The sequence below is a fragment of the Grammomys surdaster genome, unplaced genomic scaffold (assembly GCF_004785775.1).
Source record: "Grammomys surdaster isolate TR1022 unplaced genomic scaffold, NIH_TR_1.0 62, whole genome shotgun sequence".
NCBI classification, from domain to species: Eukaryota; Metazoa; Chordata; class Mammalia; order Rodentia; family Muridae; genus Grammomys; species Grammomys surdaster.
Genome location: NW_021604564.1, coordinates 12,686,352 through 12,713,845, shown reverse-complemented (window position 1 = coordinate 12,713,845; position 27,494 = coordinate 12,686,352). Strand labels below are relative to the sequence as shown.

The window sequence follows — 27,494 nt, the reverse complement described above, 5'->3', positions numbered from 1 at the left end:
AAGAAAGAAAGAAAGAAAGAAAGAAAGAAAGAAAGAAAGAAAGAAAGAAAGGAAGAAAGAAAGAGAGAGAAGGGCAGGAGAAAAGGAGGGAAGGAGGGAGGGAGGGAGAAAGAAAAGCAAAGAAAAGAAAAAATGAGTGTAAAATGTATAATATATGAAAAATAAGTAACACTTTCCTAAAGAAAATCAAGGGAATTTTCCACATCCAAATATGCAGATGTAAACATCATTTCTTATGCTTGATGAGACGGCACGACTTGAGTTAGATCCTAAAACCCATACTGCAAAGGCAAGCGCTGACACCCAGAAGGGCCCTGGTACTCAGCGTGTGCACCATGCAAATGCAATAATGCAAAGAATAAAATGTGTGATAACATAACCTTTCTATACTTTGTCTGGAGCTGATTCCCTAGCAAAGTGTGCTACCACTGAGAGACGTGAGGCTTTGGCCGTGACCTTGCCTGAGTAGTGGTGGAGTACGTGTCATGAAAGGAAACAGATTAATATATCTGTTCCTAAAGATAACAGAGGTGCTAGGATTATTACTCTCTCCCCCTTTTTAAGAAAGCTGGCTCTATTTCATCCTGACACCTAATAACGCGAGCCACTGCACATCAGTGCCCAGGGAGAAGGCTTCAGGTGGATTTTATTTTTCGTTTAAAGTATGGAGGGTTAAGCAGTGAACACTGTTGTTAAAGCTGAAGGAAAAGTCTGTAGTGCCCAATATAGAAATCACCTCTGATCCAGCCAGGCCTAAGCTGGGAGTCTCCCATGGCTAACTCTTCTGCACATACCCATTTTCTACTGTAGCTCACAGACATTATGTTAGCACTCACTGTGTGTGAGAAGCAATGGCTGAAAGTGTAAAGCTGGAGCCTGTGAGACAGTCCAGCAAATAAAACCACTTGCCGTGTAAGCCTGGCAAGCTGAGTTCAGCCTCTGGATCCATGGTGGAAAGAGAGAACCAAGTCCCGGAAGTCTCTCTCCAACCTCCACATGTGTCCGTGGTACATGCACCTGTGCGTGCATACACACGTGCACATACACATAGGAAATGTGAAAATGAGTTAAAAAGCACCTGCTGTATGGCTTGGGGAAACAGCTACATAATCTGTAGCTCATCCCTGGCTGCTTCCAAGGGCTTGCACTTTCTGAGAAGAGAATACCCTGAGAAGAGGAGTCCTGGTTGGATTCTCTCCTACAGATTCTGTGGAGAAGCTGGGTGTGCCTTGTGGGGCCAACTTAGTCAGCTCTTATGATAACATGTCTCCAAAACGTAGACACTGCTGTGTCTGGAAGAGCCCTTGTTTGGCAATGCAGACACAGGGTGGTAGAGGGAAGTTGTGGCTTGCCCTGTGTGTATGATTACACATCAGAGTGCCCTGTGAACTGACTAACCAGTCTCTCATCTTTCTTTCTATTGACAATAAAGAAATTTAAATGTTTTTACACCTTACCATTGTCAAATTATTGGGCTTTCCTTGCCTGTATCTCTTCTTTTCAACTCTCCCTCTCTCTCTCTTTCTCTCTCTCGCTCTCTCTCTCTCTCTCTCTCTCTCTCTCCCCGTCTCTGTCTCTCTCTCTCTCTCTCTGTCTCTCTCTGTTTCTCTCTGTCTCTCTCTCTCTGTCTCTGTCTCTGTCTCTCTCTCTCTCTCTTTCTGTCTCCCCCTCTCTGAGTCTCTCTCTCTGTCTTTCTCTTTCCCCCCTCCCCCGACTATAATGCTATAATGCATGAACAGGAAATAACATTTTCCTAGAACTCAGTGTTACAGGGCAAAGCCATTTCAGTACCTGTCCTTGGGCTCTTGACTTCCTTATCTACAAATTTCATCCCCAAGTTCCTTTAACAATAAAACTTTAACTCTATATGAGAGATACCATAAAACAGGTTAGCCTCCAAGATAATTTAACTAATTTAACCATCTTCCTGTCTCAGGAATTACTCCAAGTACTTTTGCATTTAAATAAGAGAGTGGGTGGGAGAATGCTTTTAAGCCTAAATTACCTAATTAGTGTTTGTCAAGCTTTCACTGGGGAGGTTCTGCCTTTGGGCCACAACTAAAATATTTGTTTCCTTTTCTCCTAATCCAACAAAGAGTCACTTGTTAGATGTCAACCGTGAGCCAAGTTTCTTATTATTTAAAAGACAAGGTAATGAGAAGAGAAAAAGAGATAAGGAAAACCAAGTCAGAAATTACATCATAGTGTTATTTGTTAATTTTTAAAGATTTTAGAGATTTTTATTGATCAAATAGATTTATGGTTAACTATCCCAACTTTCTCAGCATAGCCTCCATTTTTTTGGCGAAGTCCTAGAATATTTTTTAAATGTAATCATCATATAGAAACTAATCTAGATGTTGGGGAAGTAGAAGAAAGGCATTGGCTTGTGCTAAAATAAATATCTCCTTTCCGGCTGAGAGAAAAGAAGCATGCTAACACGTGGAAACTGAAGGAAGCATGAGGAAAGAAACCGAGAGTCAAATAAGAGAAGATTACTCAGTATAAAGCATCTATTGTATCGTAAGCATAATTTTAACTCAATTTTGTTATTTGATTTTATTTAACTTTGTTGTTTGTAATTTACTTCAGAGGTCTGATCGTGAAACTTAGGTGTTTGTCCAAGGGCACTCAACTTGTATCAGGATCATTATTTTTTTAAAGATTTAACTGTTTTACTTATGTGCATATATGTGTGCATGTGAGTAATTGCATGCGAGTCTTTGAGGCGTCTACACATCAAATCCCCTGAAGCTGGAATGCCAGTTGTTGTGAGGTACCCCGTGTGGTTGCTGGGCACTGAACTCAGGTCTTATGTAAGAGTAGTACATGCTCTGTCTTGATCAGTGGTCTTCTGCTGTAAGAGACGCCGTGACCATGGCAACCCGTATTAAAAAAAGCATTACAGCTTCAGAGGTTTAGTCTGTTGTCATCAAGGCAGGGCGCATGGAGGCAGGCAAGGAGACATGGTGCTGGAGAAGGAGCTGAGAGTTCTACATTCAGATCCACAGACAGCAGGAGAAGAGAGCCACTGGGCCTTGCTCGGGCTTTTGAAACCTCTTTGGCCCAAGTCCAGTGATGCACTTCCTCCAAGACCACATCTCCCTATCCCTCTAAAGTAGTGCCACCCCCTGATGACTAAGCATTCAAACATCTGAGCCTATACTGGCCATTCTTATTCAAATCACCACAAGTTCCTAACCAATGAATGATGTCTTCTATGGAGGACTGACCTTTAAAAGCAGATGTGACTGGTTCTAATGTATTACAAACTTAGTTGCTGAGGTTCACAAGCATGGGCTTTATTTTATGGCTTGAATGGCTAGAAGTTTATTCTTTTCTATGAAGTCTGTGCTCTGTGACAATAGGACACGTCCTCTAGTTTAAACACCACACCTTGAAGAGGATCATCTGAACCCACAGTCACTGCAGTAATGGAAATATGTCAGGACAGCTTCCTGAATTTCCTGTATTCATGATATAAGACAATAAGAAATTTTCGGGGACCTAAAGGATCCGCAGATTTCCACATTAGATCATGAAGATTTCACCACCAGCTGTAGGAAATCGAAAGCATGGTTTGAGCATCACGGCCTTTATTGGGGTCTTCACATTGTGTGATGAATTATTATTATCCCACTATTCTATCGCTGGTGTTAGTTTTCAAAGTCAAATGGTGAGCTCATGTTTATTCCTATGCTGTCAAACCTTGAGCTATAGTCAATGTGTTGTTTTAATTAAAGCGATCTGTCTTGGAGGAGAGCAGCTGCCATGGTTACAGCCTGAGTTACCCAGCACTGGGATACTGGGATACACTTCAGTGTTGACATCTGAGATAACATAGTTCATTCTCTTATCTCTTCTTAAGTTTAATATCTCTCTCTCTCTCTCTCTCTCTCTCTCAGAGATGATGCCAGCAGACAGATAAGAGCAGCTGAGCTTCTGTTGCATATGTTTCGGGAGGTAAACAAGGTTCTTTTCCTCTCCTTTTTTTTTTTCTTTCTGATTTTCAATTCTAGAATCAAAACTCTTTGCAACAGCTATTTAATAACCTCATCATTCAGTAAAGGAAGCAGAGGAATAGGGTTTTCTTTTTAACTTTCAACAGGACTGGGAACAAGAGCAGGTATTTTCCTTCCCACTTAATAAATACATATTAGCTAAAATAACAATGATTTTGCCAGCTGTTGTCATTGATGTTAAGGTAAACCTTAGTGTTAGTTAACATTTGCTAAGTATGTCCTACAAGCCAGACACTGTACAAAGATACAATTCCATAATCATCTTGGGAGCTGGGTCCCACTAGCAGCCATACCAGCTTAGAAAAAGAGAGGACACCTGCAGAGGGTCCCATGAACAGGAAGTGAGGAAGTCAACCCTCTAACTCCAAAGTCCAACTAACAAACCATCTGTGGTTAGAGGTGAGGGAGGGAAGGCCACTGAGAGACTCTCAGAATATGATTAAAGTATATCAAACACATCACATGAAAAAAATTAATAAAATGATACAAATATAATTTTAAAAGGAAGAACAATAAAACCTCTAGCATTGCATTCTTAGAAAACAAGTCTGTCTTGGTTTCTGCTTCCTTTCTGAGTAATCATGCCATACCCATGTTTTTCTTGTGATATTTGTGCTTAGCAAGAGAAATAAACATAACAGATTTCAAAGCCAAAAAAACAAATCATAACTATGTATGTAAATTATAATCAAATCATTGAAAAGAACATTAATTAATGGCTTCCCATAATTTATGATGACAGAACCATCCTCATCACAGAGCTCTCTCTGATCACACACAGAGGTTACTATTATGGTATAAATTTGATGCTTCCTAAAGCATAAAAATTATAACCAAAAGTTCAAACTGACTGAAACCTGTAGTGATGCAGTAAGCCTTGAATAAGTATGTTTTGAGTTTAACTGACCTTAAATAGAGTATTGGAATATTTTACCTTCTAAACTATGCATTTTGAGAAAATAAAACATGGTAGATTGTTTTTTTTTTAAGCTTTTAATGTTTTCTTTGATCTTTGATTTTTAAGAATATCATATCCACAAAGATCAGTGAGAAACTTGCCATGGCCCTTCAACAATAAAACTTAAATGTCCGAGGCTGGAGAGGCGGCTCAGTGGTTGCTCTTCTGAAGAACCTGGGTTCAATTCCTGGCACTCACTTAGCAGCTCACAACCATCTATAACTCCAGTTCCAGTGGGTCAGACACCCTCTTCTGGCCTCCACAGACATTGCAAACATACAGTTCACAGACATGCATTCAGGCAAAATGCCCATACACATCAAATAACAAAATAAAAATTTTAAATATTGAATTGTATGTCGGGGCAGTACAGGGAAAGGTTGGATGACCATGAAGGTTCTGTCCTTACTGTCAGAGAGTGGCCAACCATCAACTCCAGAATGTCAGTGTCACCTCTGTGAACTGCACTGCCACTCCTAGCTGAAGTGACCCTGGTTGCCAATGTCCCCTCTAGCTCAGTGACAAGATCTGCATAGAGAAGCTTGCTTAGGTATAGAAGTCTTCAGATACTTCCTCTACTTAGTTTCCCAGAGTAACATGGCTTCTCGCAGCTGTCCTTCTGGCTGGGCCACTCAGAAAATGGGATCTGCCTGTTGGCCAAGTCTTCTGACTCTTAGACTACAGCACAGAAATGGCAAAGAAACCAGTTAACTTTCCATTGTAAAGCACAGCTGTAGATGGAATTGTCCAGGGAGTCACCACCCGTCATCCTCCCTGGCCTTGGCCCTAGCCCTGCCCTCAGTTCATGCAATTCTTCCTTGGTTCTGAAATGGAACTGTCTATGACAGTGGCCCTTGCTTTTCACTTGACAAGATCTGGAATTATCTGGGAGACAGGCCCCCTGATGTGGCAGTGTGGTGGTTTGCATGGAAATGGTCTACATAGGTTCATAGTTGGTAGAACTATTAGGAGGTACGGCCTTGTTGGAGTAGGTGTGGCCTTGTTGGGGGAAGTATGTCACTGGGGAGCAGGCTTTTAGGTTTCAGATAATCAAGCCAAGCCCAGTGTCACTCTCTCTTCCTGCTGCCTGCTGATCCAGATGTAGAACTCTTAGCTACCACTCTAGCAACACATCTGCCTGTGCACCGCCATGCTTCCCACAGTGATGATAATAGACTAAACCTCTGAACTGGACACTAGCCCCAATCAAATGTTTTCTTTTACAAGAGCTGTCTTGGTAAAGGAGTCTCTTCACAGCAATAGATGCCCTAAGGCATCAACACACATGCTGGAGTCCTGGACTGAACAGAGAAGAAACCAGGATGAACATTAGCATCCTCTTCTCTCTGCTCCCTGACAACAGACACAGTGGGACCAGTCACCTCAAACTCTTGCCTCCGTGCTTCTACTAGCATGATGGCCTGTACCCCCAAATAAGCCCCCCTCTTAAGTTGCTTCTGTCAAACATCTGTCACAACATGGAAAGGTAACTAACATAGGAGCCCAGTCCGCTTTGTGACTTTTGTGACATCTCTGAGCCTAAAGCGCCAGGAGAAATGTACAGTTGTTCTTACACAGTGTGTCCCATGTATTTTCCTGGGCCCGTGAATGTCCTTCTGTAATGCACACATTAAGAAGCCCTGTCCAAAGAACTGCAGTCACATTTTGATGGCAGATACACCTATCCGCTGTAGGAGATTGGGGATGCTCCTGGGGAAAATGGGGCAACACCATGACCAGTCAGATCTCATAGAATAGTTGCTCAGCAATTATTTGTTATTAGCTGACTTAATTAGTGAGCTGTCTGTAGAGAATCTGCATCTACAGGCCATCTGATACAGGCCAAGAAGAAAGTCTTCCTCTTAAACTGCAGTGGGTTTCAGATGCAGTGACCTCCTGTTGCAAAATGCCTTGAGAAGATAATATGAATGGTATGGCTCATTGGTAACCAACACAGATTATTGCTATGGGAACTTAGTGCACTGAGTTTTGGCCAAGGGCTCATCCTGTATCACCTGCCAAATAGTCCTGGCATCAGCTTCACAAACTGGTACCACTATGACTTTCATGACACCAATAATCAAACAAGCTAGTCCAGGTGACAGTCAGGAGGTTGGTCCACCAGCTAGTAGCTAAGCTCTGGCTGACCTGAAAGCTACAGGTCTGTTTCAACTGGGTCCTGCACTTGCAGTTATGCCATGAAGAGCATATGATGTAATATGGAATCACACATCCCTCTCCTGCCCAGAGTCTGTGTGGACATCTTGCTATTCTGGAGGGTTTTAAGTCTGATTTCTAATCACTATCTTCCCTCAGAACTCACATCAAATCAGATATTGGGAACTCAAAACAATCTTTCATTGCTTTTCCTTTCCAGGCTTTGTGGTATGCCCTTCATGGGATATATCTAACAATGTTATGATTTTTCTCCCAAAGGTATAAAGAACAGAGAAGATGGTGATAAGTAATCTGAACCCTGGAGCCAGAGAACACGTTCTTTCTCTTACACAGCTAACAACACAAACAAACCAACAGTGACTAGTAAAGGTCCTTACATGGCCATTTTCTATTTTCTTTCCTTTGAGATTCTTATTTTTATTTCTTGTGTCAGTGTTGCCTGAATGCACGTCTGTGGATAAGTACACAGTGCCCAGAGAGGCTAGAAAGGAACATCAGCGCTCCTGGAGTTACAGACAGTTGTGAGTCACTATGTGGGTGCTAGGAATTCAAATTGGCTCCTCTTGAGGAGCAATGAGCCATCTCTCCAGGCCCATGGTTAATTTTCCATTAACAAATCTCAATTGATACTGTATCTGAATTCCATGCTTATGAGAATGATCCTTGACAACCGTTGTCAACATTGACCCAAAGCAACCAGGGCAGCTTTATAACATAGAAGCAGCAATCAGTTCCACAGTTTCATTGAACCCTAGAGGCAGGGAAAAAAAAGATGCTTCTTGATTCATTCCCAGATCTCTCTAAATTCATTGACTTCCCTGGGCGGTCTTCTGAGCATCCATTTTGCCTGGCAAAAGCTTTCCTAAGCATGTTGCCTGGTGCATCCTAGGGCTTAGTATTCCTCTCCTTGTAGGAACTAGCTACTTTGCTTCCAGGGGCACATCCAACTGTCACAGGAAAATGATATCTACATTCATTGAGATCCTACTCTGTGCCAACCATGGCAATGTGAGCAACATGCATCAAACACATTCTCTCAGTGTCAGTCAGGAGTGGAAGGGAGCTTCAGCAGTACACCCAAGTTTCACACTTTTTCGTGAATGGCCTCTGATGCCTGCTTGCCTCCCAAGCATCTGCTCATACAGATGCCAGTCACAGTTGGCCTTATATCTTCTTATAAGGTTTCATGTATCTTTAGCTGCCCCATTGGTGGAGGTTGGGCTTCAGTACTGTCTCCAAAACACTCAACACAAGAGTTCCACTGACCCATACAGACCCTCCACAGTCCCTGTTCTGGATTCCAGGGAGTGACTACCTGGGAAGCATAGAGTCCTGCTCTCTGAGAAGTTCTGACCAATGGAAGGTGGAGCCTCTTCCACATTTCCTTACCCTGACTTAGAGATGCACACTGGTGACCCAAAGCGAGAAGCCCTTGAGAGCTGAGCAATTGACTGCTGCTTTTCCTCCTGGTTGTTCTTCTTGCTTCTCTTGTCTCTTTTCCTTTTTTTTTTTTTTTTTTGGTTTTTCGAGACAGGGTTTCTCTGTGTAGCCCTGGCTGTCCTGGAACTCACTCTGTAGACCAGGCTGGCCTTGAACTCAGAAATCCACCTGCCTCTGCCTCCCAAGTGCTGGGATTAAAGGCGTGCACCACCCACGCCCGGCAAAGAATTTCATTTATTTTATGTATATGAGAATACACTGTAGCCTTCTTCAGACACACTAGAAGAGGGCATCGGATCCTATTACAGATGGTTGTGAGCCACCAGGTGGTTGCTGGGAATTGAACTCAGGACCTCTGGAAGAGCAGTCAGTGCTCTTAACTGCTGAGCCATCTCTCCAGCCCCTCTTTTCCTTTTATTCTGGTTGTTCTAGAGTCCTCATTAAGCCCACTGTGCAACCTCACCTCAGGCAGGAGGTGTATGCCAGCTAGCACAGAGTAGAACCAGAATGTCAACACCCAATAGTTTTCCATTGAACCATCCTGCCCCACACAGAAGCCCTTATGACAGTGAAAGGCAGAAGAAAATTTGTATCTGGCTGGTGCTGCAGGGAGCAGGGATCTGGGTACTTTGCAGGCCTGAGCTCAGTCTTTACTGACGGTTCACCTGTGACTCTTTTCATAGGCAAGGAAACTGGGGGCACAGACAAGGCAAGTGACTCACTTGAGGTCACCACCACCTGAATCAACTACCTAATTGGTTCTTCTTTGTGCCTTGACTAGTCTGGGCAAAGTGACTTTAGTTAGTGCTCAGCTTCCTCATCTAAAAACTGAAACAGTTGCTACCTATGGTGGTACAAACCTGTGATCCAAGTACTAGGAAGGCTAAGGCAGGAGGATCACTGTGAGTTCAAGGGCAGCCTGGGCAACACCATCAGAATCTCTCTTCTCTCTGTCTCTGTCTCTCTCTCTGTCTCTGTGTGTGTGTGTGTGTGTGTCTCTCTCTCTCTCACACACACACACATACACACACATAGTCACATTGTAAGAAAAATTATGTTTCATACTTTGACATAGATGTGTGTGTAAAACTTTACGACGCTATGTCTTAGCATCATTAAATGTTGGAGCCACAAACAGCACATGGAACAGCCCCATGCATAAGACACACACACAGCACGAACACCATGGCAATTTGGATAAGAACTCTAAAGCAACACCCAAGGAGACTTACACCTACCCCACTAACAACAATGCAACAATGCATACATGTAAACACTCTGTTTGGAGAGAAAACATGGCAAGCCTTTCCTAATTTCAAAGCTTGTTAGTTAGCTTTCTGTGTGAATGACAAATTCTGTTCTACAACCACAAGAATCCAAAAGGGAAGCCAAATATGATGGCATACTCCAGTAACAGTAGCACTCCTGCAGGCTGAGGCAGGAAGATCAGGTACTCTGGGACACCCTGGACTACATGGAACATTTTAGGCCAACCTTGGCTAAATGCAGAAACTTTTATTCAAAGTTTGCGCAGGAGTGTGTGTGTGCGCGCGCGCATGCCCCTGTGAAAGCAATTGACAATGAAAAACTATGTTCAAGCTTCAGAACACCAGCCTTTCAATTCTAAACTGCCTTGGTTACTTTTTAATTGCTGTAACACCGTGACCAAGGCAATCTATAAAAGAAAGTGTTTCATTTAGGGTTCGTGGTCCAGAGGGTTAGAGTCCTTGACTATCATGATAGCGAGCCTGGTGGTAGAATGGCAGCAGGCAAGTAGGCATGACCCTGAAACCGTGGCTAAGACATGTGACCTTGTGACACAAACACTAGAAAATTAACTGGATAGGGCTTGGGCTTTTGAATCATTGAAACTCACCCTCAGTGACACAAATTGTCCAACAAGGCCACACCCTCAAATCCTTCCCAATCAGTTCCACCAACTGGGGACCAGGCATTCAAACATATGAGCTTCTGGTGGTCACTGTCACTCAGATGACCCCATAAATAAATACTCAAGTTGTTATGGCTAAGAATCGAAGATTCACACAGTGTGTTTCAAGAAAGGGTGGTAATTGCACTTGAATGTGTGGGGAAAAAGCACTTTGTTCTTGTGAAAAAAGTTATACTAAGCAAGGTGATATGAACACGTCAACAAGGTAAACTGTACTCACCCATGTTTTAGTGGATGAAATAAATACATACCACAAGACACAAATAGCATTAACCAGTATTAAGATGACATGAAGAAATATTTCCTTTCAGTGACTCAGAAAAATCCAAGAAAAGTGTTTTCATGACTATGGAGTTTCCTTCAGTAAAGTACACATGATGAAAGATACAGCAAGACCAGTGGTGGTGATAGCCAAAGTCGATCCTGCCACCCGCTATCACCCTGACCCACCGTTGGCATCTGGGGTCTGGTTGATAACATGGAAGAAGCTGTACAGATCTAAGGGATACTCCCCTGTGCAGCCCAAACAATGGCCCCACCACATGTCTGACCAAGAAGAAACAGTTCTGGACAACTTCAATACCAGTAGCTGCTGAGCTCTGGCAGAACCCAGGGGCACTCCACTGAGGACTTGTGAGCCAGAGTCCTGAACCTGGACTCTGCTGAACTGAGCACAGTGTGAAAAATTCATTTTCTTATTCCTTATAAAGCTTATGCTGTTGAGGAAAGGAAAATAAGAAATATGTATACATACACGTAGGATAAAGGGAGTAGGAGTTGGGCACTGTTTTCCAGTTTGGTCAGTTAGTTAGCTGCTGATATCTTTTTTGTTTTGTTTTTGGATACAGGATCTCAGGTAACCCAGGCTGCCCTTGAACTCCTGATCCTCCTGACTCTACCCTACAAGTGCTGGGATTATAAACCTGGTAGTTTTGAACTATTTCCACTATGGTTCCTTTCTTTCCTTAAGCGCTTAGCTGGAAGAACTTGATTCTCTTGCGTAGACTATCAACAAAAAATTTTCCCAGGTATCTAAAAATCTGTCTCCACACAAAGGAATGGGCAGGCAACCCATGTTTTAATAAGTGTAAGCAAGGCAGAGAGCACTTTCAGTGACCCTGCAGGTCCTCATGCAGTCTAAAGGAAGCTGGCAATGCATCTGTTCAGTCTCTCCTAGGCATTCTAGTACTAAGTAGCTCTCAACCTCTTTCCCAAGGGTGAAAAACACAGAAACACATCGATTAAAGCTTCTTGTGATAACATAGAGCCGTGATAGGTTTGCGACTTTGAGAGGAACAACTTGAAATCTGACCCTCTTTATGCTAAAACAGCTACTGCCATCTCTCCAGTCTAGAATCCGCCTAGCTTCCTCTTGGTTATCAAGCTGATAGACCTGAGAAGAGGAAACCCAGCTAAAGGATTGCCTCCATTATATTAGCCAGCAGGGTTGTCCATGGGGGTGTGCTGGCTAGTCCTGTGTCAATTTGACATAAACTAGAGTTATCTCAAGGGAAGGAACTTCAAGTGAGAAAAATGCCTTCATAAGATCCAGCTTAAGGCTGAGCAGTGGTGGCGCACGCCTTTAATCCCAGCACTTGAGAGGCAGAGGCAGGCGGATTTCTGAGTTCGAGGCCAGGCTGGTCTACAGAGTGAGTTCCAGTACAGCCAGGGCTATACAGAGAAACCCTGTCTTGAAATCTTGAAAAAACAAACAAACAAAAAAATCTAGCTTAAGGCATTTTTAAAATTAATGATTGATTAATTAGCTTAGCCCATTGTGGGTGGGGCCATCCCTGGGCTGGTAGTCCTGGGTTCTATAAGAAAGCAGACTAAGCAAGCCATGGAAATAAGCCAATAAGCAGCATCCCTCCACAGTCTCTGCATCAGCTCCTGCCTCCAGGTTCCTTCCCTGCTTGAATGGCTGTAGTGACTCCCTTCAGTGCTGTGGAACTTGCTTTTTGGTCATGGTGTTTCATCACAGCAGTAGGAACCCTAAGGAGGACAGGGTTGTTATCTTTACTGATGGTTGATGTGGGTAGACCCAGCTTACTTTGAGCAGTGCTGTCTCTGGGCAGCTGGTCCCGAGTTGTGTAAGAAGGCTGGCTGAGTGACAGAAGCAAGCTAGTAAGCCTCCTGCATTCTGTCTTTGTTTCCCTTCATGGCTGACTGTAAAGCGTAAGAAGAAAAATTTTCTTTTCTCCCAAAGCTGCTTTGGTCATAGCAACAGAAAGCAAACAGGACAATATCCTGTGTAAAATTACAGCTCAGGTTAAAATGATGTCTGACTGAAGGCAGCAGCTCTTCTAAGAGCTGAGAGACACCACCGAGGCGCAGAAACCAGCTGTGAGAACTGGATTTTGTGGATGAGTTGGTGGTGTACATTACAGAAAACACTGCTACTAAGCCAGGTAGAGTGGCACGCACCTTTAATCCTGGCCCTTAAGAGACAGAGGCAGGGGGATCTCTATGGGTTTAAAGTGAGCCTAGGCTGTACAGAGTTCCAGCACAGCCAGGGTTACTTGGAAAGACTGTGTCTCAAAAACAACAAAAACCAACTAACAAAACAAAAGCAGAAAACCACAAAATACTGCCATCAACTTCACTGGGGAATGAAACAGATTAAAATAATGAATGTGCCCCTTGCAGCTACAGACAGAAAGCCTTGGAATAAACAGCCATTGCTTTACCAATGGCCAGTCAAAGGTAATGGCATCAAGGATCAGAAAAGAAATAATGAAGGAAAACCCCCAGTGTCCAAAAAACAAAGAAACAGACTAAGCAGGGCTGGGCACAGAGAGGCCCACTAGACCTGAAGCTGGGATGGGGGGTGGCACCGAAGAAGGTTACTTCGTTGCTATGCTGTTTGTTGGTTTGCTTTGTTTTTGAATCAAGGTCTCACGTGGCTAAGAGCATTTCAAGCTCACTGTGTAGCTAAGGATGACCTTAAATTTCTGATCCTCTTGCCTCCACTTTCTGCGTACTAAAATTCCAGGCATATGCCACCAGGTCAATTTTATGTGATGCTGGGGATAGAAGCTGAGGCCCTGGAGATACCCAGCACTGAAGGGTACATACAGTTAAACAGACAACCAAGCTTGGTGTGAGGGCAGCCTGCATGATTATGTATAGTCACTAATGTCAAAGACAGTCATGGATTAGTTTGCTTAAATTAAGCAGGGTGAAGAGGAGGAGACAGGAATTCAAACTCACTTATTTAAGGGGCGAGAGAATTGACTCAACAAGATGGCACCTGTCACGGAAGGGTGGCCACTGGCCAGATTCCAGGAGGCCACAAGAAGATGGGTGGAAAGACCAACTTCAATCCAAGCTGTCCTCTGGATTCCCCATGTGTACCATGCCACACATGCTTACACATACACACACACAATGCTTACACACGCGCACACACACATCTCAAACATATATGTGTGTACACTTGCAATAATAATAATAATAAATGTAATAATTACAATATATAGAATGTTTTATATGATTATTTAATAAAACTGAAGAACAACGAAAAGAATAAACAAGTGGAGAGCATCAGAAATAAAAGTCCAGATGCTCAAAAACTGGGGTGTTGAATGCTTGCTTTTTCAGTGTTAAGTTTACTGCTTCAAATTCTTTATATTATCTAAAGAACTTGATAATATTGAAATGAAGATGTAGTAAAAAATAAGTAGCTAAGACTTGCCTTCTTCTAAAATATATAGTCAAGAATTACTATAAGCCCAGAGGAATGTAAAGGCATATTAAGACAACTGGGAACCAACAGATCCCAGTCAGGTGTACCTCCTTTATGACAATGACAGAAAATACTAGTGAGATTGGAGTCTTCAGTCAATGATGCTAAAGCTGACAGTTCATAAGGAAATATTAAGCAAAATTAGATCTTTCCCTGAGATTTCCCGTAAAAATACTTTGAGATTATAGTCCTTTGTAAAGGCAACATGTGTTTTTAGTATTAAAAGTCTAAATGTGCACAACAAAATTCTAAGACTTTGAATTAAAATATAAAAGAACTGCTATTGAGACCTTAGGAGAAGTAATATTAATGTAACACAAAATATACAAACCAAAACCAGGATTGGTGGCTCATGCCTTTAATCCCAGCATTCAGGAGAAAGAGGCAGAAAAATTGTGGCAAATTTAAGCCTAGCATGGGCTACATAACACAACCATGTCTGCAAAAAAAATCAACCAAGCAAACAAACAAATAGAAAAATTACCACAGAAACACTGAGAAATTCTACCATGCGCAAGTTTAAACCTTTAATAGACAAGTGCTAAAACTCTACACATTGAAAAAAGCGAATCCCAGATGGAGAGAGGAATATATAAAAATAATTTCTACAAATATGAAAGAAAAAATTCAGATAGAGTAGAAGTATGTTTGGGTACATATCAGCATCGAAAGTAAGTGTAGAATAGTAGCCCTTTAGTCACCCTGTCTTTCTGGCTATCTCACTATCCTCCATGGAACAAGAGAAGCCATTTCACCCCAGGGACTACTAAGATTTTGCAAGGCCACAGCTACTACATGCTGCTGAGGAAATGAAACTCTTATTCACTGCTGGCCAGAGCAGGAGCTGAAACAACCTTATGGAAGCAACATGATGGTTGCTGGTGAACTTAAAGATGGTGCAACCTACCATCTTCCCCTAAGCACAGTCATAACGTCTCTTCCACAAGGGTGTGAAAGAACATATTCAAATGAGCTCTGAGACAGTTCAAAACAAAGGAATCTGGGTAAATAAAACAGGCAGCTATAAGAGTAGATAAACTACTTCAGGGCCAAGCATGGTGGCATGTGGATACAATCCCAGTACCCAAGCGGTTGGAGTGTGGAGATCAGAAGTTCAAGATCATCCTCAGGTATACAAAACACTGGAGTCCATCCTAAGCCATAGGATATGCTGTCTTTAAAAAAAATAATAAAGGTATGCATAGGAGGCAGAAGCAGGTAGAGCTTTGTGAGTTCAGGGCCAGCTTTTCTACATAGTACATTCCAGGATAGCCTGAGCTACATAATACAGAGACTCACAGTGTATGGGAATATATATATATAATTGTTTATATATTCAAAAAAAACACTATGCAGAGCAAGAAATAAAGACATCAAAACTATGTTTAAGCACGGTGTGGTGTCACACACCTCTAATCCCAGCACCCAGATGGCAGAGACAGGAGGATTATATGTAAGGTATTTGGTCACAACAACAAAAGCAACTCTAGCCATAAATAGAGAAACAATAAAGACAAAGTGAGACCTCCAGCTTGAAAGCAAGTAGTGTGCTCCCGGAGCAGCGGGAGCTACTTCTGGGTCTGAGTAATGATTGCATGGTGAGTGATGCACCATCATTCCTAACAGTGTCCCTGGAGGCCTGATGGCCCCATCACCCTCTTCCTTCCTATCACATCCCAGTCCTCCTCTCCTGTCTACCAGATGACACCTTCTAAGCTCCTCCTAAAGCCTTCTGCCTTTCCCTCATCTATTCTGCAAAAGCAAGAGGCCATGTGTCCGCCCACTACATTTCATGGTGGAGCTCAGGAACTCTACTTCTTTGGAGGCACCTGTACCTTCATGTAGGACATGCCTTGCCTTTTCTGTGAACTCTGGGGGCGGGGGCAGCTGAAATCTAGTCGATTGAAAGATAAGACATCTGAATCTACAGAGTTTACCCTCTCCTCAGCCTCACATCCATCGTCACACTACTAGGCTTATTCACAGCCAATGTGCGTGCTCACCGGGCTCCTGGCATTGACTCTATCATTTATTGGGTATATCCCAGGCCTTGGATTCCATAAGTATGGAAGGACAGCCTTAAACTTCTGATCTTCCCACTCCTACCTCCTGATTGTTTTGATTACAGGTATGAGTCACACCAGGTTTATGTAATGCTAGAGATAGGACCCTGAGCCTTCCACATGCTAGGCTAACATTCTACCAACCAGGCTGACCTATCAGTGGTGGAACTGTAACCTTTTACATCACTTATAGTATACCGTATTAATTTATATATTAATTCACTTAAAGTATACTATATTAAGTTTTATATAGTACTACTTATAGAATACTATATTACCATTTGTGTCATATATTATATTGTGTTTTTTTAATTCCTCTGAACTTTGGGGTTTGTTTTGTTTTGTTCATCTTATGACAATCTTACCTCATAGAATGGTAGAATAATGCATATGAAATACTTTACCCTGTTCCTGACACAAAGTATGATGTCACCCAGGTCAGTGTTATTAACAGTTAACAATGGCTGTCACCAAAGGTATAGCATGTCAATCATCGGGCACTAACAGTCCAGTTAGATGAAGTAAAAAATTAAAACCAGCTAACAGACCTGCTTACTCAGTGCCAAACAGACTAGACAGTAACCCAGCATAGCATAGCTTTCCTTCCTTCCTTCCTTCCTTCCTTCCATCTCCAACAAGTAAACCTAACAGTCTTTTCTTCTGAACGGAGGTTACTGGCTCATGATTCTTTTGCTGATATGAATGAAAGTCTGCCCAGAATCCCTGGTCAAATCCTCACGGTGGCTGTCTCTATAGGACTATCATCTTTGACCCCAGCACTACTTTTTCTTTAGTCTTTGCATCCAAACTTTAGAAACTGATCATCTCTAAGCTGATGGTAGCACATGCTTGCAATCCCAGAGATTGGGGGTCTAGATAAGCAGAACCCTTGGGGTGGGGGGTGTTCTGGCCAGCCAGCCTACTCAGCAAGTTCTAGGCACCAGGGAGAGACCTCTTCACAAAAAAACAAGGTAGCTAGCTCCATGGTTGACCCCTGCCTCCCCCCACCCCTGCCCCAAAACAAATCCTGTCTGTTGTACATCATGCCTTTGGTAGCTGTCTAGAAGAATAGAATTGAGCAAAGTCCGCACTCAGTAGGCATGTATATGTGTGAATTTATATGAAGGATCAGAAGTTAGTGTAATATAGATCAATAAGTTTCTATGATTCATGCATTTGCTGGCAAGCACTGTTAAGATCTGAGGGAGGGGCTAGCGAGATGGACCAGAGGTTAAGAGTACTGGTTGTTCTTCCAAAAAACTTGGTTCAATTCCTGGCACACATATGACAGCTCAATACTGTCTGTGGCTCTGGTTTCAGGGGATCTGACACTCTCAATCAGACATACATGCAGGCAAAACACCAATGCATGTAAAATAAAGTAAAAAAAAAAATTAAAGGTATGAGAGAAACTTCAGAGTGTCTAAGTAAACCATAGTAAGCAACACTTGTATTCACTGAAGCCAGCATGTGATGACCTGGGAGTTCATTTAACCCAGCTTCCTTCAGTGCCCTGCAAAGACAGAGGCCGAGGCTCACTCAGAAGAAACAGAAGAGACTAGAAGTCAGTCTCTTCACAAATTGCCTGCCCAAACATGTTTCAGGAGAGGATTCTTTCCAAAGAATGAAGCTTGAGTCACCTCTGCAAATATGTCAGCAAGCCAACCTGACAGGCAGGATACACCATTTAATCTGCTCAACTTTCAGACTCCGCCCTCAGGGTGTAGACTGGTTGCTTACTAGAAAGAACCAGTTCTGTCCTCACTCTAGATGGTTTTGCTGTCTTGTGCCTTTCTAAGGTCCAGAGCTATCCTGAGAACAACTGTCTTCACAGACACCCTGCCCCAGAGGACAGGGAGACTTGGGCTGCATCCCTGAAAAACCAAAGTGTGCTGCAAGACACGGTAATTCAGGCCCAGAATCCCAGCATTGGAGAGGCTATGGCAGAAAGATTGTTGTGAGTCAAAGGCCAGCCTGGGCTATGTTGTGAGTTCCAGGTCAGTCTAGGCTAGAGAGTGAGACTCTCACTGTGCTTTTTACTTCCCAGTGGAACGGGAGGCTTTGAGAAGGACCCTTCTCACTCTCCCTCACCTTACTTGGGTAATAGACTCCTTCCTTGACTCTCTTCTGGAGGAGCCATTCCCACTGCCCTGTACTTTCAGCCACCAGAACCTATTTCCAGTCCTCCTTCCTCTGCTCCATTCTTCATCAGTTCCCCGACCAACAGCTGGTTTTCCCTCATCCTTTAAGGCTTGAGCACTTATTACATGGAAGGTAACTGCACTTTAACTAACATTCCTCTCTTATTGTGATTCCTTGATCAAACTTCTGAAAAGCATCCATCCATTCCCTTGCTCAGATAGATGAGACTCAACATGTTTTACTCTGTAGTTCTGAGCCTTCTGATGTGATGCACTGCCCCCTCCCCATGGTTTTTCCTTCTTTAGATCCCCATATTTTTGGATACATGTATGTTTATGTATGTGTTCATGTGCATGTGTGTACATGTATGTTTGTGGACGTAGAAGCCTGGGTTCAATCTTTGGTATCATTCCTCAAAAACTATCCTTTTAAATTATTTATTTATTTATTTATTTATTTATTTCAAAAAAGGGTCTGTCACTGGCCTGGGGTCTATCAAATAGATTAGGCATAGCTGTCCAGCAATTTCTAGAAATCTACTAGACTTCACCTCCCCAGCAATGGGATTACAAGATGGTGCCATCAAGCCTAGCTATTTTTTTTAACATGGGCTTTAGGAATGGATCTCAGGTCATTAAACATTATACCAACTGAACCTCCTCCATATTCCCCAGTCTTCTTTGCCTGATAGATTCAGTATTCTAGGTGAACCTATCTGATATTTCTTCCTCCAGGAAGCTTCCTGTGTCCTAGATGGCAAGTTGTATGCCTAGTGCTTCTGTGGCAACCCAGTGGATCCTTTGAGTATAAAAGCATGCCTTTCTGCTTGGCTCTACCTCCTCCAATAGAGTGAGTTCCTTTAAGTGAAAGGCTGTGTCTCAGTCCCAAGTTCTTAGTTTCTATTGGCTCTCCATTCCCATTTGTAGGTAGCAATCAGTCTCCCTGTCCTGTGCCTAACCAAACTACTCATAAGAATGAAATCATAAAAATATTCGCTAGGGCCGGGTGGTGGTGGTGCACGCATTTAATCCCAGCACTTGGGAGGCAGAGGCAGGAGGATTTCTAAGTTCGAGGCCAGTCTGGTCTACCGAGTGAGTTCCAGGACAGCCAGGGCTACACAGAGAAACCCTATCTCAAAAAACAAAAAACAAAAACCAAGAAAACAAAAAAAAATTAGCTAGATGATAGAGATAGATAGATAGATAGATAGATAGATAGATAGATAGATATAACATGCATACTCACATACCATCTCAAAGCAGGAAATCACAGTCCTATATGGTAGCATAACTATGTAGGTCACTTTTATTTAACAATGCCCTTGATACCAAGCAGCATGAAATATCCAATAAGCTATGGACTCTCCATCGGCCCCTTCTCTGCCTTGCACTCTTATTTATTCAAAGAGCCAAATGCATCATTCTTCCTTGTCCCAAATCTCCACTTGCATTCCCTTTTGTCCTGTCCAATCCCAACCCAATGCAGCCATCTGCCTTCCTGGTCCCTATCCAAATCTTCTCGATGTGGCTAGTGACAAAGCCTTGAGCTTTATAGACTGTCATCTATGGATCTACCATCATGTTTCTCTCATTCCTACCTCAAGGCAGACTTCTTAAGAAAATGCATGCCTGGTCTTTCTGCTTCATCTCTCTCCATTTCCACCTTCCACCAAACATCTTGCTTCAAAGGTCAAGACCATATGGACTTGCAAAATCTATAAGCTGCAGCCCCATGCTTATCTCATGGAGCCTTTCTACCTTTTTACCTTTTTAAAGTCTTTTTACCACCCTTGTCTTCACCCTGTTCAAGATCCTTCCTTGGCTGGGTTTCTAATGTTCTAGTTTTTTAACTCCATCGCTGGCAATTGTAGGAGTGCTCCTGATGCTGTCTCTGTGTACAACATTTGCATGCTAAGAGTCTTCAGGACACTGGAGTCAGTATCATTTTATACACTTCTCCAGATGATGTCTTCCACTTTAATGGTGATAATACATGCCAGTGTTTCCTTTCATGGGGTCCCAATGGTCCTAAATGAGATTACCACTGAATACATTTCTTCCCACTTGCTGTGTCCCCAGCAGACTCCTGTGTACAGAAACCATCTCTCTCCTGAGAGCTACTGGTGGCCACTGGACTCTCAGAATGTGTCCAATCACATTCTTTCTCCTGAGACTCAATCCTAACATCTATCTGCTTTGTGAACTTCCCTGGTAATCAACCGTGTAAATAATCTCTAGTCAAGGTGCTCAAGATCGATTTCATTATTTTATATTTTACTTTACTTTGAGATAGAATTAAATGTATCCAAAGACGATCTTGAGTTTGTGACCTTTCTACATCTACCTGCTAAGGGCTTAGATAACAGGCTTGAGCCACACACCCAGTTTATGTGGTCCTCGGGATTGAAGCCAAGGTCTCAATCATGGAAGGCAAATTCTCTACCAAATCACAGCCCTAGTCTCAAAACATGCTTCTTCATCTTCTAGCCACAAAACATTTCCTCTTCTTTTGCTTGCTTCCTGAATAAATTAGAAGCATAATCTATGTAGCTGCATAGAGCTGGAATCTGAGAACCCATTCTTAGCAATTCTCTTTCCCTATTTCTCTGTATCAGTTGATTAGTAAGTCCTGCCAAGTTCTAAGTATCTCTTCTATAAGGTCAAAATATCTTATTTCTGTCAGCATGACAAGCTTGAAGACATAAGAGCAGATATTTAGTGGCTGGCCATTGGGTAGTATTAGGGCCTTATAGTCAATGGTCTTCTCTGCAGGGTAGTTTTGTTCCTTAGGACCTACAGTTAAATGGTTTTCAATAAGAAAGTGGGATTTTATAGGATAAGAAACATCACTTTCACTTGGTTATTTTTTATTACCCTTCTAAACAATGATGTTCACTCACAAAGAGAAAAAACATTCTCTGCTTAAGTAGAAAACCAGCTCCTTCATCCTTCCAAGTCCCTCCAGGGAAGAATGGATTCCAGATGAGCCTTAGCTGTGCAAAGCAATGTCTTAGATGGTCAGCAGAGTTCAGATCTAGGCCTGTGGTGGTAGACTCGGGGTACCTCACTCAGTTTGTAAAGTGCTTGCCTTGCAAACACAAGGACTTGTGTTTGATCCCTAGACCTCTTGTTGCAAATAGAAAAAGCCAAGCATGGTGGCATGCCCTTGTAATCCCAGGACTTGGGAGGTGGGTTGATGGGACTGGTAGTTCCAGTTCAATGAGAGAGCATCCCCCCAAAAAGGTGTACAGCTCCTAAGGAATGAGTGACAGCTGAAGTTGGCCTCTAAGGGGTTGCATACATGTGCATACACGGTACATGGGTTCAGAGGGTAGGAAGGATGGAAGGCATGAGAAAGGACATGCCAGGCTTAATAACCTGGAGACAGTTGACACACTTTTGATTCATCCACTAAAATGGCACTAATATAAAGTTAATAAAAAAAAGTCACAAAGTAACGAGAAAATGGTATAAGTTAATAAAGTTTGAAAGGTTTTTTTTTTGGTAATCTGCACACCTATTTAAGAGGAAAAAATATTGAAAAACAGCATGAGGTAGGCATGGTGGTACTCAATTATAATCTCAGCACTGGGGAGATAGAGGCCAGAAGATCCAGAGTTCAAGGTTATCCTTGGCTACATGAAACTCTTGTCTCCAAAAACAAAGCAACAAAATATAATATGGAGAGGTTTAGGCACACAGGGAAAGCAGAGAATAGAAAAATTGTGCTTGCAGAGCCCACTCTGACAATACACTAAAGATCACCAAATAACCAACCTCAAGTAGGAGGGTTTTACTGGTAGTAAGCTATTTACCAATTAAAAAATGCTTAAAAGAACAACCGATTATAAAAAGGCAATCAGTGTGCACCAGAATTTAAAGGAAAAGCAGGTGGTTTTTCTTTGAGTCTGTGGTGGTTTGAATAGGTATGGCCCCCATAGACTCATGGGTTTGAACTCTTGGCGATGGAGAGCAGCATTGTTAGGGGGTGTGGCCTTGTTGGAGTAGGTGTGAACTTGTTGGAGAAAGTGTGTCCTTGCTGGGGAAGGCTTTGAAGTCTCCTATGCTCAAGCTATACCCAGTGTAGCTCAAGCTACACAGTCTCCCTCTGCTGACTGCAGAGCAGGATGTAGAACTCTCAACTCCTCCTCCTGTACCATGTCTGCCTGCATGTTGCCATGCTTGATGATAATGCGCTGAACCTCTGAGACTATAACCTAGCCACCAACAAAGTGTTTTCCCTTCTAAGAGTTGCAGTGGTCATGGTGTCTCTTCACAGCAATGAAACTCTAAGAAAGAGTCTAAGGAAGGAAAATTGGCAGCAGGGGTCACTTCTTCACTCCTCATAAAAAAAAAAAAACAAACAAAACAAAAAACAGCACTTAAAACATGAAGACGGGGAGGGGAATGACACTGTCAAAGGCTGCAGAGAGCACCGTCAACACCTGCGTGAGTGAGTACCACCTTCGGTTCCAGTGGCTGCAGTCTCAGCTCCGAGATAATTTATTCTCCCAAACACAGAGTCATGACTGAGGGCTTTCCACAGACTTTTTTTTTTTTTAATTTGTATCACACAGTGCCCTAAGACACATTTAGAAAAAAAGTATTATACTTTGCTGCTTTTTCTTTTGCTCTTTGTTGCTTTTAATGACTAGAAAAGTAAAAACAATTCTGAATTAGTGGTTATTTCCTCTGTAAGACAAGGTCCTAGGGCTGGAGAGATGGCTCAGTGGTTAAGAGCACTAACTGCTCTTCCACAGATCCTGAGCTCAATTCCTAGCAACCACATGGTGGTTCACAACCGTCTGTGACAGGACCTATTGCCCTCTTCTGGTGTGTCCGAGAACAGTTACAGTGTACTCACATACATAAAATAAATAAATCGTTTTTTTGTTAAAAAAAAAAAAAAAAGACAAGGTTCTAGAGAAAGGTACTGGAGGTGGGTAAAAGCAGAAACACATAGCCCAAAAGGTTGCTGCCAATCACAGAAGCAAGTGAACACACAGGGTATGTTGACCCAGCAGAGTAGAGCCCGATCGTGGTATCCTTTGCAGACTTACTGAAATTTGCATACTTGAAAGTACACATCCCGAGACAATACTGTACTATGTAGGGGTTGGGGGAGTGGCCCAGTCGGTGAAGTACTTGTCAACTTTAGTTTGGATCTGCACCCCCCCCCCATTAACTAGTGAGGGACAGAGATGAATGCTTATAATCCCAGCACTTGGGAAGCAGGGACAGGCAGATCTGGGGCTTGCTGTCCAGCCAGCCTAGCCTAATGTGTGAGCCCTAGTTCCCAGTGAGACACTGTCTCAAACAAAAGAAAAGAATAAAGCACAAACAGCTCCCAAGAACAGCACCAAAGTTCAGCTCTGGCCTCCACATGAGCATGGTGAACACACGCACACACACACACACACACAAACACACACACACACGAACTCCAGCACCATCTTGAATACTGATACGTTTATAAGTACATGCACAACAGCCTTAAACCTCAGTTTACTATGGATTTAAATGAGATATCTTTCAAGAAAGTTCATGGTTCTCTTTTGAGTGGCATGTGATCTTCAGACAGAAAATTCAGCTTCAAAGTGAAGGACAGCTGCCTCTTCCTCAGCAGATGAGTTGGAAGCTATGGGAACACCATCTCAATTTGCTGAGCATTGCTTTTCTGTTTCAGCAGAGTTCTCAAACTGTGAGTGCTCTACCTGTAACGGAGGCCTCGCAGGAAGATGTTCTATTGCCTCCTTCTTTATTCCCGTGTCAAAAGGCTGGAGAGATAGAGTGCCTGCCTCACATGCATGAAGCCCAAGTTTGATCCCCAGCACCACCTACAACCAGGTGTGGTAGCACACCCCTGCAATTCCAGCCCTTGGGAGATCAGAAGTTCAGGCTCATCCTTAGCTATACAGCAAGTTTGAAGCCAGTCTGACCTACAGGAGACCCTGCCTTAACAATGAAATTATAACAAATTGCATTTATGTTTTGGTTATTAGGCTGCTTCTTGGAACTAAGAAAAAGCATAAAAAATTCTCTCTCTCTCTCTCTCTCTCTCTCTCTCTCCCCCCTCCCTCCCTCCCTCCCTTCTGTAGCCTGCACTTGCCTTGAACTGACTACGTAGCAGAAGATTACCTTAGATGTCGGACCCTTCCTCCTTTACCTCCCAAGTGTCTGAGATTTTGAGTGAAGCATGATGCGACAAGGAAATCTTTCTACACATTTACATTTCTGTCATTCAAGATTCACCAGTGAGTTCTTCATAATGCTTGCTACCGTTCTTTTCCTTACCTCTGTTTAGACAGAACTAGAACAATGAGAATGGCTTTCTGGCTAATCGATTACCCAGGCATTGGCTAAAATGCTTGCAGAGTACTTTTAGCCTCTAGAGGTCCATAAAAAGGACTGCTTTGAATTCTCAACATTCCGTTTCCCCTCTGGTGTGTGAGTAAGTGTGTGTAGTGTGTAGTGTGCTCACAGATGTGCATGCCTGTGTCTGTGGAGGTCAAAAGAAAATATTAGCGCTCTCTCTCTCTCTCTCTCTCTCTCTCTCTCTGAGTGATGCTGGCAACCAGCAAACTCACTGATCCTTCTCTCTCTGTTCCCAATGGCACTAGAATTACAAAGTCCAACTGCCATCTCTGATTTTTTACATGGGTCCTGGGGTTTGAACTTGGGACTTCAAGCTTGCACAGCAAACACTCTCACAGTCTAAGCCATCTCCCCAGGCCCTGAATTCTCCACACTCTTAACCTGTCAAGAATAACACTTTGGCTTCCAAGATTATCTGTGAACTGAATCACAATAAAAGAAGCTGGCAGCCACACTTGAAGTTGAAGGGCCAGCAGGAAACTAAGCAAAGCTTAGGGCAGCATAGCCACAAGGAATCTCACTCAATGCCAAGTCCAGAGGCCACTGCAACCCAGATACATATTAACCAGTGAAGGAGCCTTTGATCTATCAAACCCATAGGTCAGAGCAATGTCAGGCATAAATCATATCTGTGGGTCTCTGTTCCAGCCCCACATTCTGAGCTCAAATGAGGGCAGCAAGAGTCTCCATTAAAGCCTAGAAGCAGGACTTGCAAGATGGCTCAGCAGGTGAAGGCACTTACCCCCAAACTTAAATGACATGAATTTACTCCCTGGACACACACACGTACATGCACACACATGCACATGCACACATGCATGCCTTTAAATTTATAACTATAAAAAATGACACACATGAATTTCTTTTCAGAGCTGATACACACTAGGGATAAATTAGAATGAAGGCATCGTCCATGAAGAACAGCCAGGAAACCTAGCCTGCAAATCAGTCTGTACTTGGAAAAGAAAGGAGGGGAAACTGCAGATTGTTTAAGAATAGCCCTCAGGTTGAAGCTGTATCTGAAAGATTTAGTATTATGGGGTGTGATTGACAAGAGTCTGTGGCTATTCAGTTGAAATAAAATGAGAGGCCTTTTGAATAGTCCAAAACTAGGCACTGCGTCTGTGGCTCCAGAAGATAAAATGGGGAACAAAGGGTGTGTCTTAGTCACTATACTATTTCTTTCAAGGGACACTATGACCAAGGCAATCCTTATAAAGCAACATGTAACTGAGGGCTTGCTTACAGTTTCAGGGGTTAGCCCATTGTCATCATGGCAGGGGCATGGTGCCATGCACGGCATTGAGCAGGAGCTAAGTGCTACCTCCTGATGCACAGGCAGAGAGAGCTCCTCTGGGCTTCTCATGGGTTTTTGGAACATCAAAGCCCACCCCTAGTGACACAGCTCCTCCAACGAGGCCACATCTTCTAATCTGTCTCAAGTGGTGTTGCTCCTGGATGACTAAGTACTCAAACCTATGAGCCTATGGGGCCATTCTTATTCAAACTGCCACAGGTTGAATATTTCAGGGTAGAAGGTAGTTCCCTGTAATTTCAGAGTCACCCAGTGAGTCAATCACCCATGCATAGGCTTCAGGAAATGCAACTTCTCTGGAAATCTGAGTGCTCAGTGCCCACTTCACCCCTGAAAGAACTTTCTAGAGGAACCTCCTATTGGATTCAGAGAGTGTATCCACTTTAGCTTCAGAACAAACGTTATAGGTACCATCTTCTCTAGGACCTGGGCCAGTCTTTTGGGGACCACTCAGAGTAGAAGTAGCTTCCTAAGCCACCAGCACAGTGGGAAAGAGTAGAAAATGGATTTGTTGGGTTCTAGCACTGTGACAAGAGTTTTAAGAAGGCAAAGACTATGCTGCATCAAGGAGGCTGGCCAAAAGAAACTCGGGGTAAGACCTTGTGCTGTGGGTTCTCGGGTTCACAGAGGAGGAGTATGTGAGCTTCAGCAATCAGAGTAGGAGTTCTGTACTTACCATCACTAGCATGGGGCTTACTTGATAGGCAGTGATCCAGTTGGGCCCTGAATTACTCCTTTTTTTAAAAAAGAGTTACTTCCTCGTGAGTATGTAATGCCTTAAGATGCGAGAAAAGGCTATCATATCCCCTAGGCTGAAGTTACATAAACTTGTTAGTCACTTTTTGGGTGCTGGGAATCAAAACCAGATCATCTGGAAGAGCACCCTGGGGTTCATAACTGCTGGGCCATCTCTTCAGCCCATCTAGTTAATCTGTTTAAGATATGAACAAAAGATCTTCTGATTCACATCTCTACCTGCATTCCTGGATCTGCACTCCACTCCCCAGGTCATAGCCCTGCCTAACTCCATGAAGACTGGCTGCCATCCAGAACAACTGGAACTTGATCCAAACACAAATAAGAGTCTACTACAAGCAGTGTGTATGGGGACAGATTATCTAGGTCCCCTAGCTTCCCAATTATGGTAGAAAGATGAAAATGTTTTCCCTTAAAAAGATCAATGATATCCCCAGCTGCCCTGAGCAGTCAGCTGTCCATCTCCTGGAGGCCTTCATTCTCCCAACACCTCTCCACCAAATTTACCAGACCTGCAGATCCTGAACCATACAGGTTAGCTTCCCTTCCC

At 43.0% G+C, this 27,494-nt stretch overlaps 1 protein-coding gene across 4 annotated transcripts in view; it reads right to left on the bottom strand.

The window, feature by feature from the left end:
- Positions 1–27,494, bottom strand: part of Pld1 (phospholipase D1) — a 196,118-nt gene that overhangs the window by 114,770 nt on the left and 53,854 nt on the right. The window lies entirely within an intron of this gene.